The sequence below is a fragment of the Triturus cristatus genome, chromosome 1_1 (assembly GCF_964204655.1).
Source record: "Triturus cristatus chromosome 1_1, aTriCri1.1, whole genome shotgun sequence".
Classification (NCBI taxonomy): domain Eukaryota; kingdom Metazoa; phylum Chordata; class Amphibia; order Caudata; family Salamandridae; genus Triturus; species Triturus cristatus.
In genome coordinates, this window is record NC_140579.1 from 965,146,696 (window position 1) to 965,168,679 (window position 21,984).

Sequence of the window (21,984 nt, forward strand, 5' to 3'; positions counted from 1 at the left end):
CACCTTGAGACCCTCTAACTGGCCCTATAGGCGCTGCCTATAACCACACAGGAAAGTCCTAACCCTTGTCTAAAACCACTTACATAAACGTTTGCTTTAACTAGTTCTGATTAAGGATGAATTAAAGAGCAGATTTAAAAATAAATGAATATTCTGACCAATATTTGATGACATAGTGGTCACTGAGGGAATTAAATACTGCTAATATTGAAACAGCCCTATTTTATGGCTTACACAAGTGTAACAAAGTAGTCCACTATTTAACTCATTTTACAGGATATCTGTCCAGCCTAATGCCACATCATCTCCTAAACTACAACACTCCAGCTCAACGTTCACAATATGCAAGGCATGCATAAATGACTTTATTTTGTCAAGTATTGTTTAAATAAAACTAATCTCCCTGAATAGAAAATGCAATTATTACTGTTCAAAGTCCCTCTGTCCACAGAACAGTGCGAAGAGTTAAGAAAACTACTTTGGCTTCAAATACAGTTGCCAACAACATAGACCTGGTTCCAGTTAAAAGCAAAAACTCAGAGTAATTCTGGTAGGCTTCGAGAGAAAGCAGTGAAATACATAATATTACCCTTTGGTGCCAGTACTACGTAAACCGGCTTTTACAGATAGAAGAAGCTTATCTTCAGAAAAAGTCCAGCATCCTTAGTGTATAAGCTGGTCGCCATATAGCTAGGTAATATATGGGCGACATCTGCAAGCAAAACACTGCAATTTCTTATACATTACCAGGTTCATGACTGCAAAACTGCGTTGCACGCACATTGTGAATATACTTCACGTATTTTTACAACCTCTACCAAGGACCCTTTGCGTCCTCTTTTATTAACTGAATGGCTATATTTGTGAACATCTCCAGCACAGGGTCACTTTACATTTTAGAAACCTTTGGTGGATATTGACTACAAAATGTCGTAGCATGCCAAAATTGGTAACGCCATGCTCTGACATTTGTAAAATACAGCGATGCGCTGTATTTACAAACATACGGCACACCCCAGTATTTCTCCAAGAGCGGGCGCTAATAAAGCTGCCAGGTGCCAGCACAAGTACCCTTGCACCATGTTGTAGGGTGACTGTGCTGCAGGGGCGACTGTTTACATGCAGGAAGGGCAGGCAATTTGTTCTTTCTATGTGTTCTACAGAATGCAGCACACATGTAATGAGCAAAAAACGTATTACCTGGCCTCAGTTTTGCACTGCTTCAGCCTTGTAAATATAGGGCAACGTCAAAAAGCAATGGCCGGTGCGGAAGGACACCCATTGCACCCCCTTTTCAAGCTAAGTGAAGGTTGAAACAGGGCATTATTTACAAGACGGCATTAAGCCAAATTAAGTGGCATAACGCTGCCTTGTATATAAGAAGAAGGGGATATCACCACAAGAACGTTGCGAAAAGTGACTTTTAAAATTATTGTTTTAGGAAATTAAGATAGAGGAATTGTATCACCTTCTGACAATGGATTTCTACACGATCTGGCAAAACAAAAAAAAATGCACGTCGTCGTTCTCTGGAACACTTGTTAAGTAGGCCCGTTAGAAAGGTGTTCAAGATCACTCCATAACAGTTAACCGATTGTGGTCAAAATTGTCATTGCACATGTATGACTGCTAATCCAAGGAATTCGACAGTCAGTCAGGATGCAAAACATCATGGACGCTCTTTGAAGTCATGGTTAAGACACCAAAGAGTTAATTGAAGCACACTGATACATAGTTGTGTGCTCTGTAACTGAGGTGGGTCACTCATGCAGAAGGGAGAGTCCTGCATCAATTGTTTGTGTGAGGGAGTTTTAAAATATTTCTGAGATTTTCAGTAATCACTGAGCTTTAGGACGGTTTGCATTTCTCCTTCTCTTAACTAGTCTGTAATAGATAAAGCAACATGCGACCTGGAAGAGATCAAAGTGGTAATGAAAAGTTCTTTACCCAGGGATTTACACTGACAAAGGCTTCCTATGACATTCAGTTCTTACTGACTACTACTGAGCTGAATATACAAGGTCTTCTGCAGAAAAAATGTCCAACAAAAGACCACAATCTCATTTGCTTATTTGGAAGAGACACCATGTGGAAGAACTGGCAGCCATTACATTATTAAGAAGCTGGAGAATGTACAGGTTCTGTTAGAGGATGGGAGCCCTACTGTACACCAATTGGCTCACTGGTTATTAATTCACTTCTCTATAGATTCCTAAAGAAGGTTCCAGAGAAGGCTTGTCTGACGTAGGCTGTGGAATGTAATGAAGAGAAACACTTTTAATGTGGTCCCAACTGTGTTTTAGTACTAAGCTGCCAGAAGTAAGTGCTGAATTGTGTCAGCTTAGATTGGTAATTCAACAAATGTACCGTGACACTTAGATCTTTGGAAACAAAGGTTTACAAGCTAAAAGAATACAAATAAAGTTTTCGAGTGTCCATTAGGTAAGGCACATCCCAAACACCTGTTCCAGTTCTTGTCTTCGCTGCTGCACCTGAAAAGACAAATATAAGTATTACTCGAAGTCAATGTGTAGACTGAGTGTTTCTTTCTATTAAAAAGCCATTGTAAAAAGGAAACACAATTTAGTTTAATGTGGTGCTGTTCAAAATATGATGCATTTGCTTCAGTACATTCAACGTTCAGACCTTGTACCCAAGGCCCTGAGCGCTATGATAAACTCTTTTACGGGTTGCTGCTGTCCTTAAGACCATATCTTCCCAAGTGCCCGTTCCAGCAGGCTAGGAGAGCACCAGGACCTGTGACGTGGCTCATCCTTCCTCCCAGGAGAGGCGCAGTATAAGCCACCGATCGCACAAGCAGCTGAGCATTCCTTGTGAAGGTTGTGAACGCTACAAATTCATGAAGCGCCTGGTGAGATGGGGAGGATCCTGATACCTGTCCACACACCACGGCCAAGGGAGAATTATGTAGGGCCGAATATATAGATTTTTCAGTCAGCTGTGCCTTTTTACCTTTTTTGTTCGTGACAGTTTTTTCACTCAATAGGCTCCCCAATCCAAAGTCCACTGAGGATGTGTTTTTATGTTCCACAAGCAGTGCACAGGGCTCTCCTGGCGGGGAGCACAGCCATGATGTATTCCCGCTCACAGTAGTGGGTGCTACTGATCCGTCATCAGTCCATGGAGAGACTGGCAGTTGAGGCACCAGTGAATTCTTTTTTTTTTAGTTTTTACTTTATTTTTTATTTTATAATAACAGCTCACTGGGTGAACATGCATGACAGCAGCATTGCGTCAGTTTAAATTTCATCAAGCTGAGTATATCAATGCGGGCACCAGTGACAATGAAGGGCTTTTGTTACCTGTAACCGATGGAGATGAACGTATTGACTATTTATACAATCCACTCAGTTCCCACCGACTGAGATTTCTCACTTCCCCGTGTATATATGAACAACGTTTTATTATACTGTCACGTTGTGTACGTGATGTGTAAATAGCGTCTATGTAGGAGAAAGGGCTGACTGGAGGCCTTTAGACCCACCACAGAACCAAGCTACCTTTGCTTGGACTGCCAGGCCCATCAATCCTCTAATCCAATTCATCTGACCAAATGTGGACTTTCCTGTTTTTCATTGGTGGTGGGACATTTGAATATCAAACTCACAAACATTACTCTGCCTATCTGACATGGATATTACTGTAGCCAATTCTTGGTTGCTCTCACACCTCCTTCGGGGAAGCAGCTCTGGAAGATGTTCCATGTTTATCAATTTTAAACATTGTAGCACGTTTTGTTTGCCACCATCTTCCCACCATTGGCTTGGTTCGGATAGATAGTATCTCCCTTTGGTTGGGAAGATGTTTTATTAGATCCTCTAGATAATCTATGTCTGGCAAGTAACACAGCTATAGTAGTTTTTGGTCCCCTCAAAGCTTGTATCAAGCCTAGAACTCCGGGGAAAGCCCTGAGACGGCTATTTCTCTAAAACAAAATGTTTTCAGGTTCAGAGAGGACCTGGCTCGGCAGTTTGGTCTGGATAGTTCCTACCAGAACAGGGTCAACAATGATTTGGCACGGTCTAATATGAGGTGGCCTGGTGGGTAAAAAAACAATACGTTGGAATACTACCATGAGTGATTGCCATTGGTTAGACTTATTACTAGCATCTTCTCATCACTTTTTGTGTGTTTGGGTACTAAGGAGGACTCGCTTTAGTTTCTAGCGGAGTCCTAGCACCAGTCGTTTTCCAGCTGAAAGCTTTCACTTTGGAGACTTGTTGGATCTGTAACTGGTCCCTTCCTAGATACTGGTCTCCAAGTTAAAGTCCAGAAGCTGAGTGGGACCTTTTATGTTTATTATTTTATGAATATTTCAAAAGTTAACTAGCACGTCAATGGCTCTGATTGAAAGGCCACTACAATGACAGCTGCATCGTTGTTAGTTGATTGCCTGTAGTTGATTGCCAACATTTATTTTGGTAAGCATGTCAGCTGGAAGAAGAAGGAGACTGGTATGCTGCCCACAGAGAGCAACTCCAGCCCCACTTCTTCATCTGCTATTGTTTGTCTCAAAGATTATTTTGGGGGATTACACAAGTTTCCCACTGGAGCAGCACCTTGAAAGATGCATGTGGGCTTCTGCTGGTAGATGCCCCGCACTACATTCTGGGTAAAGGACCTTTCCATACCTCTCTCTGAACACGGAAACTATGCCCAGGTTGTGTGGCTGAGTTTTGAAACTGCACAAATGTGCTGAATGATTAACAGCCGTTTAATCTTGAAATAAATAAACTACTTAGGGAACAGTACTTGAATAACTCCTCGGAAAGATACTATAGAATATTATTATTAACAAGCATTTGCAATGCAATAGGTCTCGCTTTACTTAAAGTTTGAGCTATTGGCATTGCATTATAATTTGCAACGACATTAACTTAAACTTTCAGTAATGCGAAACCTATTGCATTGCAAAGGCTTGTTTTTAAATGAAAACCGTATTCCTTAAAGGAAAATGGGATGCATTTAAAAAATAAAAATGAAAGGTTTCAGTTCCATTTTTTAAAAGCAGGAAGTGGTCCATGGGACCAATGCCTGACCTTAAAAAACATTTTTGCTGCCAATCACAAAAGGGAAGGGATCCCCTGGGGGACCCTTCCCGTTTGCAACTTGCTTACCACCAATTTAAAATTGGTGGTAATTGCAATTGTTTTGAGACCGCAAATGTGGCCACAAAGCTACCTTATATCCCCCTGCGACTCACTATTAGGAAGAGACGCCCTTGGCATACTCCTTCCTAATAGCGACTTGCAAAACCTATTTGGGGGGTTGTAACAGGTTACTGACTCGCAAAATAGGTTTGGTACATGCTACAACCCTTTTTAGTGGTCGCAAACAGGCTGATTTCCCATTGGCTACCAGTAAAAACGGTTGCACATCTGGCCCCTAGTCCATAATGAGGTATTATCAAGGGCTTTTTAGCCCTTTAATCTATTGAAATATTGTACAATGCTGGTAATTTGAAACAAATTCGGTGTTTTATCATCAAGATTTCTTTATTAACGTGTTTCAGTATGTCACGTTCTGTAAATTGCGAAATATACTTTACAAAAAGTTAAGAATTTTACTTTAAGACACCTGAACATATTGTATTATTTACTGTGGGTTGGTTTAAAAAAGATACAGGGGCACATGCATCAAGCATTTTTGCCTTCGCAAACGGGTTTGCGTACGCAAAAAATGCTTTTCAGATGCAGCGAACCCCAATTTTTAATTCGATAACCTGTTACCGAATCACAAAATGGGTTTGCGATTTGGAATTTAGAAGGGGCATGTTTAGGGCGTCCTTTCCAAATACCAAATCCAAACGGTATGCATGAATGTTTTGTGAATGCGGTCGAAAAACATTTGCATACTACCACCTACTTCAAGTAGGTGGTAACCCATTCCCCTTTGTGAATGGTTGTAAAAGCATTTTTAAGAGCAGGCAGTGGTCCCACGGACCACTGCCTGGTCTAAAAAAATGAAAAGAACACTTCTCATTTTACTTTTTGAAAAGCATCTCGTTTTCCTTTAAGGAAAACGGGCTGCTTTACAAAAATAAAGATTGCTTCATTTGAAAGCAATCACGGACATGGTGGTCTGCTGACCTCAGCAGGCCACCATCCCTGTGATTTTTGCTATTCCTAAGGGATCGCAAATTGCGATCTACCTCATTAATATTAATGAAGTAGAGCGATTTTGCGACCCTCTAGGAATCGCAATCTGAAACTCCGAGTTTCACGCATTGTAAATTGCGATGACCTAATTGCGATTCTCAGGAATTCACAATTAGGTATTTGGAATTTACAATTTTGATGCGTGTGCCCCACAGTACTGGGTTTTGGTTTGAAGGAACATAAGCATGAAGGAGCTGAGTAACTTTCTCCTACCAAACTCTTTGCTCATGAAAAGATGTCTCCTACTCAAAGGAGAGCAGAGGTTTACTACTTTTTTTAAAACTCCCTTTACAAAACATTATCTGACTATTTGTTCTGTTAGGTGATTTTTTTCTATCACCTTTCTCTGTTGTTTTTATTTGAGAAATAGATTCTCTTCTGATAAGTGGTGTACAGCTCAGTATTTTTCACGCAACTATCATGCATCTCTAATTAAAAGTAAAAAAAATATGCAACGGTGCAAAGTTCTAAGTGAATGGGACGACACACAAATATTGCATTGTCTCCATTTTCATCATTTTGCACTCAAGAGTAATTTTGTACAACTTTCACTTGAAAGTGCAAAGTCATCTTTGAGGAAAAGCTATGTGGTGCATGCACTTGTGTATAAAGCGCTGACTTCACTAAGGGGGCGTGGCCAAGATGGCAGAGAGGTGCGAAAGCCCCGGACCCAGGCCTCTCCGGGCGTCCGACAGAGCTCAATTTTGCTGCCTGGAGGTGTGTGAACCACGTGAGTCTCCTGTCCGGCCCGGAGTGGCGCTGAAGAGACGGCGCGGGAGCGGCCCAGTGGCAGCCGGGTTTGCGGCCTGCTGCACGCAGTAAAGCCTCGGCCTGGAGTTTGGCACAGCCAGTGGCCCCTGCAGCGGCTCCAAGGGAGCAACGCGTTGTGTGCCTGGTTGGGTGCCAGGCCCTTGCGGCGACAGCTTGCTCATACCCCCATACTGCATCGGCGCTGCACCGTGGGGATCGTGGTATGCGGCGCCTGGAGGCTCCCTGGCCCCGTGTGACTGGCAGAGGCTGACGGACTGAGAGGCGGCCGAGGACGGGGGTCCGTCTGGGGACACACATCCCCTCCATCGGAGGAGCCTGCGTGAGTCTTTTGCCCGGGCCCGCTGGGGAGCGGCCGACGTCAGGGACTGTGGGGCCCCGAAGCGACACAGCAGGAGAGGGAAAATCAGCCTGAAGAGGCCTGACGTGGGCTGTTCTCGGCTGGAAGGTGAGTGCGTTCTACCCAGTGGAGGCGGCGACTTTGGAGAGTGTAATCCACACACAGGGGCGGTCGGCGAAAGAAACGTGCCCTTGGCCCTGGCCTTCCCAGCCACGCTCTTCCTGCACCGAATGGGACACTGACTCTCGGCTCTGCCATTCACCCCCCGCGCTGACCCCGGGAGGTCTAGAGGGGCTCTGGGCACCGGGGAGGGTGGCCTGAGTGAAGTGGGACATCGGCGGGGCCTGGACCATACGGCCTGGTGCGTGCGGTGCGCCACGGGTCCCCGCGTGCACTGTGGACCGTGGGTGGCATCAGGCGCTTGGGGGCCACGCGGCGTGGCGGGCAGGGCCACTGGTGGCATAGGAGCACGGTGCAGCAGACAGTAGTCTCTACAGGCAGCGAGGGTCGGCCTGAACATCCCGGAGGGCCCAGTGGCTCTGGACGTTGATGCCTCCGCTGCCTGCGGCCTCCCTCTTCAGGGTTCGTGGGCGCCGACGAGGTTCTCGGATAGCTGAATCGAGTGGAGGAATACCACCCCGGAGGACCTGCTCCATCGGTCGGCTCTCCACACGCCAAGGTTGAGACATGGCCTCCACCAGAGGGAAGAAAAGCAAATCCTTGCAAGAGCTCTTCGCACGACCCCAGGGGGGGACTCCAGCGGACCCCGCCAATAAAATAGACCACTCTCCGACCACCAAGAGTGGCCCCGTAGATGAGCCCATCACGAAGGCCTTCCTGGAATCCCTGTTTTCGGCCCTACGGGATGACATCCACACGGTGCAGAGAGAATTTGCGGCAGAGCTCAAGGAGGTCCGTAAAGACATGGATGCCATCGGGCAACGGGTGGCGGCGCTGGAGGATGGAGGTGACGCCCGGGACGCCGAGGTCTCCCTCGTGCAGCAAGACCTCATGCGCATACATGACCAACAGGTAGACCTCCAATCCCACCTGGAGGACCTGGAGAATCGCTCCCGGCGCCATAATGTCTGGATCCGGGGAGTGAACACCAACCGATATTGTCACATATGTACGCAAACTCTTTACTCATATTTTGGGTAACCCTCTGGACGCTGAACTTAAGATTGACCGAGTGCACCGGGTGGGACTCCCCCGCTCGGACACTGCCCCGCCAGCGGACATTCTGGTCTGTGTCCAGGACTTTTGCACCAAAGAGGAAATACTCCGTAAGGCCAGGTCTATGCATCCCATCTCCTTCCGTGACCAGTCGCCAGTTCTCTACTAGGACTTAGCCGCGCTCACACTCCAAAAGCGCAAAACCTTCAGGCCCATCACCGCGGTCCTCCGCCAACGGAATATTACTTACTCCTGGGGTCACCCATTCCGCCTCATCTATCGCTACGATGGCAAGCTGTACCAGCTACGCTCCTTGGCGGAGGCCAGCCGGCTGCTGGGCATTGATGTGCCAGAGGAGGAGGGCGGCTGAGACTCCCAGTACCTCGGCACTGACGAGACACGCCCGCGATGGAGGCTACAGAGACGCAGACGCCGCTCCGGCCGGCAGCGGCGCCCGGACCCAGCAGAGGTAGCGAAGAGACAGCGGGAAGCTGTGGAGACGTTGCCGGATGCCCTCACCAGGTCTCAGCCTTCCTGAACAGTCCTGGGTCCTGTATCCTTACCTTTCTTCCTTCCAGCTATTCTCTCTACCTCGAGTGGCTCTGTAGGGGGAGGTGGGGGAAGTGCGGGGCCACGACAACCCTACAACGATGTTTAACCAATCTTCTGCGGAAGATGGACTATTTCCAGATATACGGTTATGTTTTGCTCTTTGTTGGACTTGGGAAGTTTATGTTTATTCTTGGGGCTATCTTTACTTCCTTTCCTCTCTCCTGTCTACTTCCTGTCCCCTATCCCGGACCTGGCGGCGCACACCTCCTGCCGCACAGGAGCTTTTATGCTCAAGAGTGGGCCCCCCGCCCCAGCGGCGCATGCTCTGCTCTACATGTTATACTGCACTGTAGATGCCACCCTATAGTCTCAAAGTCCTCACACTTAATGTGAGAGGCCTAAACAATCCTATCAAAAGGAGGGCGATCTTGGCCTACCTGGAGTCCTCGGGAGCCGAGGTGTGTTTATTACAAGAGACACACCTACTGTCCAGGGACTGCCACAGGCCAGCTCACGCTCCTTCCCGACGCAGTTCTTTTCCTCTGGTCCCACCAGCGGGGGTGGCTATCTTGCTCTCCAGGGCTTTCAAAGGGAGGGTGATGCAAAAAGAAGCTGAAATTAAGGGCCGATTATTGACTTACCAATTATAGGTTGGGGGCCACACTTTTATTATAGGGTCTGTCTATGCCCCGAATGAAGGGCAGGAGAGATTTCTTCACGAAGCTCTGTACGAGGCCACAGCTACCTCGGAACGCAGGATTCTTTTAGGGGGGGATCTCAATTTAGTTTTAGATAACGAACTGGGCCGTTCAGCGCAACGCTATGGCCAAGTGGGCGCCCTTTCTCACGCAGGACTCACAAGACTGACTGACCTCGGACTGACAGACATTTGGAGATATTACCACCCACACTCTAGCGAATACTCTTACTATTCCAGTGCCCATAAGACTTACGCCAGGTTAGACTACTTCCTGGGCTCCCAACTCCTCAGAGACGCCACATCCTCCACAGACATTCTAGTGGCTGCCCTATCGGATCACGTCCCGGTGGTACTCACATTGACCCTCCCCCCAATCCGAAGGCCTACACGCAAGTGCCGCTTCCGAGATACCCTCCTCTGTCGCGCCAACATCGTGGCACAGATCCAACATACTCTGGACAACTACCTTTCCCATAATGACAACCCCAACACGTCCCTCTCCACCAGATGGGAGACCCTGAAGGCAGTTGTGTGGGGGTCCGTTATTGCTATATATTCGGCGGAGAACGCGGAACGCAAACGCAAAAGGGAGGATCTCTCCCAGAGGATTCGGGAGTTAGAAGAGATGCACTGCCGTACAGGGGCCCCAAGGATATTGCGCCAATTAAAGACATTTTATAAACAATGTGATTCTACCTTGTAAAAGTGAAACTTATTTATTAATTTGTAGTTTTTTAGTGATACTAGATAAAGTAAAGTGCTCCATGAATTGTCATGGGAAGGCACTAAGTGTTTTTAAAATACCCCTTACACACTATGAATCCCATGGTGTCATGCTTCATCATAGGGGTCTTCCCGTCCCTCTACGGGGCGGGGCGTGCTGCAACCTGCGAATACGCGGGAGCACTGTTGTTTGTGAATGAATAGGCTATGTGTAATGTGGGAGTGAGAGTGGTAGGGTTAGTGAATAGTTACAAAAGTTGTGCAAGTCTGGAGAACGTTTGTAAGGGTGCAATGACCTTTATCGTTTGTAATAACCAAAGTCGGTATCTGAAATGATAAGAAAACATAAAGTAAACAACCCTGTGGTTGTTCATTTGAACACATCACCATACTGTGGAGTCACTTTATTAAAAAGAAAACTTGATATATTTTTCTCTCCTGCTGTTATTGGCAGTAAGGGTTGTTGTTCAGTGAGAGGCTGCCCGACACTGGCGGAACATAATCGCTGGTTTTTGCACTTGGTTTAGACACAAAACAACATACACACCCATTCATCCCACTCATCTAGTGTTGTTTAGTATTGTATAAAGAGTGGTGAATTGTTCATTTATGTAAACAAACATGCTTGTGGTAACGGACTCATCCCGGTTCGTTTCACACACACGTAATGATAGTTAGGTACATACACTATTGGAAAAAGTATCTGGCTTCATGAGCTTGCACCGGAAGGAAGGATGCCTTGTAATGGTCACTGTATTCAAATTCAAATTAAATTTTTTTATTTGATTTAGTTCTCTACTGAGAACAACAAATAAGAAGTTTAAAAAACAACAAAATTACATCTATGACTAAATGGCTTTGTAACATTCATCCTAATATAAATTTATTTAAAAAAAATTAAATTTAAACAGGTTATAACAAGTAAATTCATTAGGAGGTGATTTTAAAAGAGAAATCAAACTGTACATTTGCACAATTGCACTTTGTTTGGATTGGCTTTAGGAACCTCTTTCTAGCAGCAACGACTATGGGATTAGGGCATATGAACAGTGCATGTGTCAAGTCTTGAACTCCTCCTTGACAGTGGTTGCATAGGCTTCCGACATTTTTATTTTATGTCCAATTGCAAGTTAGGGATTTAAAAGGGAGAATTACAAATCGAAGTAAAATCATGCATCGTCGGGCGCCGTGACTTAAAGTAAAAGTAAGATAGTGTTGCCGCTAATAAAATTCCATTGAATCTGCATATGCCTTGTATAGTAGCAGTTTTGAACAGTGTAAAATGTCAAGATCATAACTTATTCTTGGCGCTGAGTGTTTTAAAAAAAGTTTCAAGTGTGCCGGAGTCCAGCCGATCCACTGTACATTCTGTTAACTTCAGTGCAAACATTAGATTTTGATAAAAAAAACATATTTTGTAGATCTTGGATCAAAGATTTCCGATCTTAGCAGTGCTCTTAGGGTTCCTGGTTCAGCGTGCAAGATGTTATATGCCCATCGTATTATGTTGGTAATTCCCCTGGCATATGTGTACTGGTTCGCAAGAACTTGAGGCGCAGGGCTTGCACGGGCACAGCTTGAGGCACTTTAGTTAGTTTCCGGAGGCTCTGGCTTTCTTTAAGTTGTATTGAATGCCATTGACTTATTGGGATGTGTTCGAGAGCATATCAATCAAATCATTTGTAAAGCGCGCTACTTACCCGTGAGGGTTTCAAGGTGCTGAGAGGGGGGGGGGGGGGGGGGGTGCTGCTGCTACTGTTTGAAGAGCCAGGTCTCGAGTCATCTTCTGAAGGTCAGCAGGTCTTCGGTTTGTCGTAGGTTGAGGGGGAGGGTGTTCCAGGTCTCAGCGGCGCGGTGGGAGAAGGACCTGCCTCCGGATGTGGTTCTGCGGATGTGCGGGACTGTTGTCAGGGCGTGGTCAGCAGAGTGGAGTTTCCTGTTGGGTACGTAGAAGGAGAGTCGACTGTTGAGATACGCTGAGCCGGTTTTGTGGAGTGACTTGTGTGCATGGACCAGGAGCTTGAAGGAGATTCTTTTGTCGACGGGGAGGCAGTGCAGGTTCCTCAGGTGGGGGGTGATGTGGTCACGGCGCGGGACATCGAGGATTAGGCGTGCAGATGCGTTCTGGATTCTTTGCAGTCTGTTGATGAGCTTGGACGAGGCTTCAGTGTAGAGGGCGTTTCCGTAGTCGAGTCTGCTGCTGACTAGGGCCTGGGTGACTGTTTTCCTCGTGTTTGTCGGGATCCATCTGTAGATCTTGGAGAGCATGCGGAGGGTGTTAAAGCAGGTGGAGGAGACTGCATTGACTTGTTTGGTCATGGTGAGTTTTGAGTCGAGGATGACTCCCAGGTTGCGTGCGTGGTTGGTAGGGGACGGGGGTGTCCCCAGTAATGCGGGCCACCAGGAGTCGTCCCATGCTGAGGGGTTGGGCCCGAGGATGAGGATCTCCATCTTGTCTGAGTTCAGCTTAAGACGGCTTTCCTTCATCCAGTCGGCGACGGCCTTCATTCCCTGGTGGAGGTTGGATTTGGCGGTGAGAGGGTCCTTGGTGAGGGAGAGGTTCAGCTGCTTGTCGTTGGCGTAGGAGATTATGTTGAGGTTGTGCTGTCGGGCGATGCGTGCTAGTGGTGCCATGTAGACGTTCAACAGCATCGGGCTGAGGGAGGATCCCTGTGGGACGCCGCAGATGATATCGGAGGCTTCGGATCAGAATGGGGGGAGGCGGACTTTCTGAGTTCTGCCGGTGAGGAAGGAGGTGGTCACGGATTCCTGCGTCGTGGAGTCGCATGCGGAGTGTGCGGTGGCAGATGCTGACGAAGGCGGCGGAGAGATCCAGGAGGATGAGGCCCGCCGTCTCGCCGTTGTCTAGCAGGATCCTGATGTCGTCTATGGCGGCGATGAGGGCGGTATCGGTGCTGTGGTTGCTGCGGAATTCTGATTGGGAGGGGTCCAGGATGTTGTTGTCTTCGAGGTGACGGGAGAGCTGGATGTTAACTATCTTCTCGATGACCTTTGCTGGGAACGTAAGCAGGGAGATGGCCCGGAAGTTCTTGAGGTCGCTCGGATCCGTCTTAGGTTTCTTCAGTAGGGTGTTGATCTCTGCGTGCTTCCAGCTCTCAGGGAAGGTAGCGGTCTCAAAGGAGAGGTTGATGATGGAGGTGGGGTGCGATGCTGCCGGCTTTGTTGAAGATGTGGTGTGGGAGAGGGTCAGACGGGGATCCGGAGTGGATTGTGCCCATGGTCTTGATTGTGTCCTCGATGCTCACGTTGGCCCAGGTTGTCAGGGAGTCGTGGTTGGTGGGGTGCGGTGGGTCTGGCGTGTCGAGGCCTGTAGGGGTCGTCCGGGGGTTGAAGCTGTCATGGATGTCGGTGATCTTGCGGTGAAAGAAGGTGGCGAGGGAGTCACACTGGGCTTGCGATGGCGGGATGTCGTTGGCGCTGGAGCTGGGGTTGGAGAGTTCCTTCACGATGTTGAAGAGCTCCTTGGTTTTGTGTGCGTTGTTGTCAAGGGGGTCTGAGAAGGAGGTCCTTTTGGCGTTTCTGATGAGGTGGTGGTGGTTGAGGATGGCGTCTTTGTGGGCCGCGCGACTGTCCGGCGTCTTGTCGCTGTGCCATATGTTCTCCAATTTCTGGCAGGTGCGCTTTGGAGGAGTTCCGGGGTGAACCAGCTGGTTCTTTTGCTGGTGTCTCTGTTGGTGGGCTTTTTCAGCGGGGCTAGGGTGTTGGCACAGTCGTTCATCCAGCGTCCGAGGGTGAGTGCACCTTTGTCGGGGTTGGTGGGGTTGGTCGGTGGGTTGAGTGCGAGGCTTGTCTGTAGTTGTTCTTCAGTGACTTTGCCCCAGCAGCGGCGGGGGATCTGTAGGGTGTGGTGGTGTGTGAGTGGTTTTCGAAAGGAGAAGTGGATACAGTGGTGGTCTGTCCAGGTGAGTTCGGAGGCGTGGCTGAAGGCGACGTGGGGGCTTGAGGAGAAGATGGCATCAAGCGTGTGACCGGCGATGTGGGTCGGTGTTGTGACGAGCTGTTTTAGTCCGAGGTTGGCGAGTTTGTCGATCAGGGTGGAGGAGTTGTAGTCGTTGTTGTTCTCCAGATGATAGTACAGGTCTCCGAGGAGGATGTAGTCGGTAGAGGTCAGCGCGTGCGTGCTGATGAGGTCGGCGATGGAGTCGCAGAATTGTGGCCGGGGTCCTGGCGGTCTGTAGACGAGGGTGCCTCTTAGGGTGGTCTTGGGGTCCGTGTGGATCTGGAAGTGCATGTGTTCGGCGGTGCTGAGAGTGTCCTTGGTGTTTGTTGAGACCCTGATGGTGTTTTTGTGGACGATGGCGATTTCTCCTCCGGCTCCGTTGGTGCGGTCTCTGCGGGTGATCTTGTACCCGTCGGGGATGGCTATAGCGATGTCTGGAGAGGAGGCTTTGTTCATCCAGGTCTCGGTCAGGAAGGCGCTGTCCGGGGATGGGATGTGGTGTCGAGTAGGTCCCAGAGCTCAACGGCGTGTTTGCGTGCGGAGCAGGTGTTGATCAGGATGCATCTGAGCTGGTTGGGATCCGTCGTTGCGGGTGTCTCGGCGCCTTAGAGGCAGGAGAAGCTGCAGTTCCGGCAGGCGAAGAGACCGTGGGTGCGCTTCGGGGCAGCCTTGCAGCAGGTGTGGGTTCTTCCTGGGTTGAGAGCGACTAGGGTGTTGGCGTCGTAGCGGAGGCGGTCTTCCTGGCTGGTGCGGGGGGCAGGGGTTCTGGTGCTTGGCACGGTCCAGGCACGGACGGGCGCAGACGGTCTTGCCTTAGGCGCACCTTTGTTGCGCCAGCGGCGCGCCCGCTGCGCGCAGCCGCCATATATGGGGAGGCGGGGAGGAAGGAGCAGCTGGGAGGCGGGAGGCATGTGTCAGGTGCAGCGAATGGGCGCAGGTGGGGTGGGGCCGCAGGGGAAGCAGTGGCGGGGACGGGGGAAGGAGACAGGCATGGGGCACGGAATCAAGAAAAGGGCACAGAAGTCAGCAAAAGGGGCACAGAATCAAAAAGGGAGCACAGAAGTTAGCAAGGGGTACAGAATCAAAAGGGGGCACATAAGTGAGCAAGGGGTACAGAATCAAAAGGGGGCACAGAAGCAAGCGGCGAGCGGGGGGCACAGAGGAGGAGCGGGCAGACAGTTACAGGCACAACAGAGCGGATACGAACCTAAGGCCATCACTGGCCACCAGGGATGAGGCGCAGATGTAAGCCTGTGGGTGGTGGGGGGCCTCGACTTCAACGGCGGCAGTAGTCGACAGCGGGGGTGCAGGCGGAGCTGCAGCGGGGGGGAGCGACCTACCAGGTAAGGTCAAGGGTCGCTCTCCTCACCGCGCAGCGGCCGCCATATATGGGGAGGTGGGGAGGGAGGAGCAGCTGGGAGGCGTGTGTCAGGTGCAGCGAATTGGTGCGGAGGGGGCGGGGCCGCAGGGGAAGCAGCGGCGGGGACAGGGGAAGGTGACAGGCAAGGGGCACAGAATCAAGAAAAGGGCACAGAAGTCAGCAAAAGGGGCACAGAATCAAAAAGGGGGCACAGAAGTTAGCAAGGGGTACAGAATCAAAAGGGGGCACAGAAGTCAGCAACAGGGGCACAGAATCAAAAAGGGGGCACAGAAGTTAGCAAGGGGTACAGAATCAAAAGGTGGCACAGAAGCAAGCGGCGAGCGGGGGGCAGGGGGGCACAGAGGAGGAGCGGCAGACAGTTACAGGCACAACAGAGCGGATACGAACCTAAGGCCACCACTGGCCACCAGGGATGAGGCGCAGGTGGAAGCCTGCAGGTGGTGGAGGGCCTCGACTTCAACGGCGGCAGTAGTCGACAGCGGGGGTGCAGGCGGAGCTGCAGGGGGGGGGAGTGACCTACCAGGTAAGGTCAAGGGTCGCTCTCCTCACTGCGCAGCGGGCGCCATATATTGGGAGGTGGGGAGGGAGGAGCAGCTGGGAGGCGTGTGTCAGGTGCAGCGAATGGGCGCGGAGGGGGCGGGGCCGTAGGGGAAGCAGCGGCGGGGACAGGGGAAGGAGACAGGCAAGGGACACGGAATCAAGAAAAGGGCACAGAAGTCAGCAAAAGGGGCACAGAATCAAAAAGGGGGCACAGAAGTTAGCAAGGGGTACAGAATCAAAAGGGGGCACAGAAGTCAGCAAAAGGGGCACAGAATCAACAAGCATTGGCCTAGCCAATAGGTCTCGCCTTTGGGACATTATAAGTGTTTAGTTATCCAGCACAATATCCTTGGTGCAACAACATCAAGTGTTGCATGGCTAAACACTTATTAGGTCCCAAAGGCGAGACCTATTGGCTATGCCAATGCTTGTTATTATTGAATGCATGCTTTGGCACTGCAGCTGTCAGTTGATTCTTTTACAGCTACCTGCGCCTATTGTACACTGTACTTTCAGAACAGTGGCATTTGTGTTGCCTTTTGATTTGCTAGCCGTCAAGCCCCGAGGTTCATCATGGCTTATGCATAGCATAGCTGCTTTTGTGCCTGGGATGAGCAAACATTGCTCCATATTTCTTTCTTTCTTTTGTGAACATATCATTCCCACACACTTTTGTGTCAGACTTCTAGAGGTGAGGGCGCCTCAGTGATTGTAATCAATAGTTTGAAACGTCAACTCACTCATTTGGCTTAGGTTAGTGAAACATGTATCTGGGTGAGAAACATCGACATAAACAAGTTTATTTTATGGTAGAAGATCGTTAGTGGCGTCTCATGCAGTCTTTGCAATGATGTTTACATTCACTTCTAAGTTTTCAAAAGCGATCTATGTAGCCAGGATTGACATGCATGCCCACCTCAGAGCAAGTTAACAAGATGCGATAGCTGAACTCAAGAGTGTGAAATCGCATTGACCGAGAGATCTTATGGTTTGCTTAGTTTGAAGGTTTGAGGTGCACAGCGAAACTTTCAGACCCGTTTTGGTTTTTGTCAAAGTCATTTTGATTTTTGGTACACTTAATCCTGCACCAAAAGTTTCCATCTTTTTTTGGAGAGATGGGACTCTGAGGTTAATTGTAACTGAATACAAATGCAAAGAATCTTGTCTTGTTCACCTGCCATTTCATCTTTGACTTCTGCCGTTTTCAATATACTCCTCTGTTTTATTTTTGCTGGCTGCTTTTCTTCTTTCAGGGGTGAACTTCCTAAAAACCCTCTGTGATGTCGCTTCTCCTGTTCCATGAGATCTGGGTTCTATAGAACATAGAACCTAGAACTCAGCTTGTACCTGGAAGTCAGTTACCCTTATGGAGCTGATGGATGGGGTGTTAATAATAAACCTCTATAACAACCTATACGTGCGTTTCCTGTGGTACTATCAAGAAACATTACACTGGCGACGATTGAGGAACAGAACGGAGAAATAAACACCTCAACATCAAGCTGGGATTATTTTGTGACAAGTCGTTGTCGCATTGTTAAAAAGGCTGTCTAAAAGATTGCGTTAAAAGAATGCGGGTGGTCAAGACCTGTAAGGTACTGTAAAGCTCATTTTCATTTATGGCGTGATTTTGAGGAGAAGAAAGGAAGCAGTTTCTCAGAAGTATTGCGCTGTGTGAAGTTGTTTCTTAATGAAAGTCCGCTATTAACGATGGTGCGAGGAAGATTAAATCTGCTTGAGCGTGATTTTAGTGAGGAAATGTGGCGGAAGTCATAAAACAGAACCCTGCTAAATACGGCCAAGCTCTCATCTACTCCAGCGGCAGTTAAAAAATAAATAGAAGTAGAGAAGATTAGTTATGCTTCTCCTGCGGCTGACTCACCGGTAAATGGATGCGAAGAGGGGCTTGACATAATCCTGCTGCCAGCGCGTCTTTATTTGCCTCAAGGGAATCGTCGAGAGCAACGCTAGCGGAGAGAGATAATTGAAAACAGGAGCTCTTTCCACTTTGATTGTCGGCGTGGTCTGGTGACGTATTGGAACACTACAGAGGGTATTGGCAATGACTATGAGTCATCAGTCATGTGTTCTCTCAGCTAAGTGACATTGTGGATCAGGATTGGAGAACTGTCAAGTGTGGGTGTTTGGAACACTTTTATAAAGTTTGGTTGCATGAAATGCTTTTCATTTGGTAAAATAATAATAACGCTGTGTGTGTTGTTATTTGAGGAATATTATAAGTGCTGATCTTCAAATTTGGTCATAGTTCAGCTGATATATATGTTTTTTAAACATAAAATAGAATATGTATTGCTAGTTTAAGGCAGTAAATTATAAAATTTATATTAATAAGCTAGGAAGTTGCATTGTAATTGATGTGAATTATTTGTTTTGGAGTTTTTTTTTAGAAGAAGTGTTCCTTACCTGTTAGGTGGGAAAAAAAGGAAAAAATTGGTTGCTATTCATATTAAATATTATAAAGTAAGTTATGCAGAACGTAACTGCACCACCATTTTTTTTAAGTTCACATGGGGAGCCTCCTGTAAAATGGAGCAAGTGGAAAAAAAAATTGCGCACTATGCACGTGTTTGTGGTACGAATTTAAGTGCGGAGAGAAAAAATTCATTACTTTTACACTGCTTGGGTGGTGAAGGTCAAGAGGTATTAGAACATTTGCTGGATTTATCCACAGAGGAACAAAGAGGATTAAATGAGTATGAGATATGTATACTTCAGTTAGATAAGCATTATTTGTCCAGGGTCAGCACCATTATGGAAAGATATCATTTTGGCTTAAGAGAACAGGGGAAAGAAGAAACTATAGAGGATTTTTTAACTGGGTTAAGGAAGTTAGCTTCAAGTTGCAAGTTTGGGGCGGCAAATGAGGAAAGAATAAGAGATCAGTTTGTGTTAAAGTGTAGGGAAGAAAAAATAAGGGAAGAGTTATGGCTTAAAGATGAACCACCCTTAGAAGAAGTAGTGATTATAGCAAAAAGAGTTGAACACATGTTAAAATGTGTAAATGAATTAAAAGTTGAAAAAAATAAAACTACACCTACGGTAGAAGAGGTACAGGAAAGTGTAAATCTTATTAAAAATGTAAAATCGGATTCCAAGGAGTTAACTAAAGAGGAATATACAAAAGAAACGTTTGAATGTTTTCGTTGTGGAAAGTCTGGACACAAAGCAAATTCAAAATCCTGTCCAGCTTTGAATTTTGTATGTCATGGATGTGGCAAGAAAGGACATTTTATAAAATTTTGCAGATCAAAACAGAAGAAATTGCAAAATAAAGAGATAAAAGAAATAATTTGTCAGATTAGTAGTAGTGAGGACAACAAACATCCTATTGGAAGTGTAAAAGTTGATGGTATTGCTCTGAAAATGAAATTTGACTCGTGCTCACATTTGACTATAATTTCAAAAGATGTTTTCTGCAAATGGTTTCAACATAAAAACAGTTTTAAAAAAATGGATGTAAATCCAGGAGGGTATGGAGGTCAACCCATTAGTATGTTGGGATATTTTGATGCTTGCATAGAAATGGAGAAGAAAATTATTGTGGGAAAAATGTATGTTTCAAAGGTAGGGGATAATTTACTTGGCTGGCCACATCAACGGTTGTTGGGAGTTACATTGAATCCTAATGCAGAACCGCAAGTTCAGATACAAAAGATTGAAGGTACATTTAATCACTTTGTGCAGGAATTTCCGTGTTTGTTTAGGGATGTTCTAGGTTGTTTGAAAGGGTACAAACATTGCATCAAACTTAAGAATGGAGCTGTACCATCTGTGGCAAAAGTAAGAAGAATTCCATTTCCCTACAGGAGAAGGTTGAACAGGAAATAGATAAGTTGCTTAAACAAGGAATAATTTCTCCTGTAGAAGCTTCTGAGTGGTTGGCTCCGGTTGTTATTGTGAACAAACCTAATGGCGATATAAGGCTTTGTGTGGACTTGAGGTCCCTTAATAAGGAGGTAGTTGTTGACAAGTTCCGATTGCCTAATATAGATGAAATAATGTCTACGTTGGGTGGTGCAAAGTTTTTTACTACCCTAGATCTCACGGAGGCCTATCATCAAATAGAGCTGACGCAGGACTCACAGGACTTGACGGCATTCATCACTCCCATGGGTGCTTTCAAATATAAAAGAATGCCGTTTGGTCTTGTATCTGCTGCGTCTGTGTTTCAAAGGGTCATGTCATCAGTTTTGAAAAGTGTGAAAAATGTGAAATGTTATCAAGATGATCTTTTGATATTTGGTTCCAATCAACAGGAACATGATATGTATGTGAGATTAGTACTTGGCAAACTTGAGAAAGCAGGTCTCACATTAAAATATGAAAAAGTAAATTTTCAGAACAACAGGTGAATTATTTAGGGCATTACATCACAGCCTCTGGAATAATTCTTAAGAAAGAGTTGGTAGAAACAATTATAAATCTAGCAACTTCTGTGACAAAAGAAGAAGTTGTTTCATTCTTGGGTAGGATTGAATATTATGGGAAATTTGTTAACAATCTTGCAAGTAAATCAAGTAACATGAGACAGTTGCTTGGAAAGAACAAAGAATGTATTTGGTCGGAAGAGTGTCAAAGAGAATTCTTAGAGTTGAAAGAAAATTTAAAAAATGCACCGAGTTTGCAGGCATTTATTCCAGGGAAATAGACCACTGTAGTGACTGATGCAAGTTCAAAAGGGTTAGGTGCCATTTTAAAGCAAACCAGAGATGGTAAAGAACAGTCAATTGCGTGTGCATCAAGGAGTTTACCTGGGCCAGAATTGAATTACTCGGTAATTGAAAAAGAAGCTTTGGCTATATTCTGGGCTCTCAATAAGTTTAGAAATTTTGTATGGGGAACGTGTTTCAAGGTATGTTCAGACCATAAACCACTAAAGGAAATTTTCATGAAAAAGGGACTTGATTCCATTTCTTCTCGCATAAGACGTTGGGTTGTAGGGATGCAAGATTTTAATTTTAGTGTAGAACATCTTCCTGGTGTTGATAATGTTTCAGCGGATTGTCTGTCTCGTTTAGTTGGTGAGGTAGGTGAAGAATGGATTGATGATGATTTCTTTGAAGAGAAAGTCAGTGTGTGTGAAATTACCTCAGGTGTTGTAAAAGAAAATGAGTGGAAAGAGGAATTAAGAAAAGATGGTGAGTTGGTGAAAGTTATGAACATGATTCCAACTAAAGGTTCAAATGATAATTCGCTATCAAAAGCTTGGCGATTGGTGGCTGATGAGTTATCAGTTGATAAAGAAATTTTGTTAAGAGGAAATAAATTGGTTCCTCCCTCTTCCTTAAGGAAAAGACTGATGGAGGAGGCACATCAAGGTCATTTAGGGATAGTGAAAACTAAGGAAAGGTTGAGAGTTAGTTTTTGGTGGCCTGCTATGGATTTGGAAGTTAAGCGTGAGGTTAGAGAATGTCTACAATGCAAAATTAGTGATAAGGTTCTTCCCCCGCACGCTGTGCCCATGATTTGTAGAAGACTTCCCAATGGTCCTTGGGAGGATATTGCCATTGATATTGTTGGTCCTCTTAATGGAGAACATCGTACTCCATATTTAATTGTTTTGATTGATCTTTATTCTAGATGGGTTGAAGTCATATGTGTATCAGAGATCACCTCAAGTTGTGTCATTTCACTTTTACAGGA

The 21,984-nt window shown here is 46.6% G+C and overlaps 1 long non-coding RNA gene across 1 annotated transcript; it reads right to left on the bottom strand.

Moving 5' to 3' along the window:
• Nucleotides 1-2,380: 2,380 nt before the first annotated feature.
• LOC146871396 (uncharacterized) lies at nt 2,381-18,332 on the bottom strand. Its single transcript, XR_014980996.1, has 2 exons — nt 18,203-18,332; nt 2,381-2,492 (listed from the first exon to the last, which is right to left on the bottom strand). It is a non-coding gene; the product is annotated as an uncharacterized LOC146871396 (long non-coding RNA).
• Nucleotides 18,333-21,984: the final 3,652 nt, after the last annotated feature.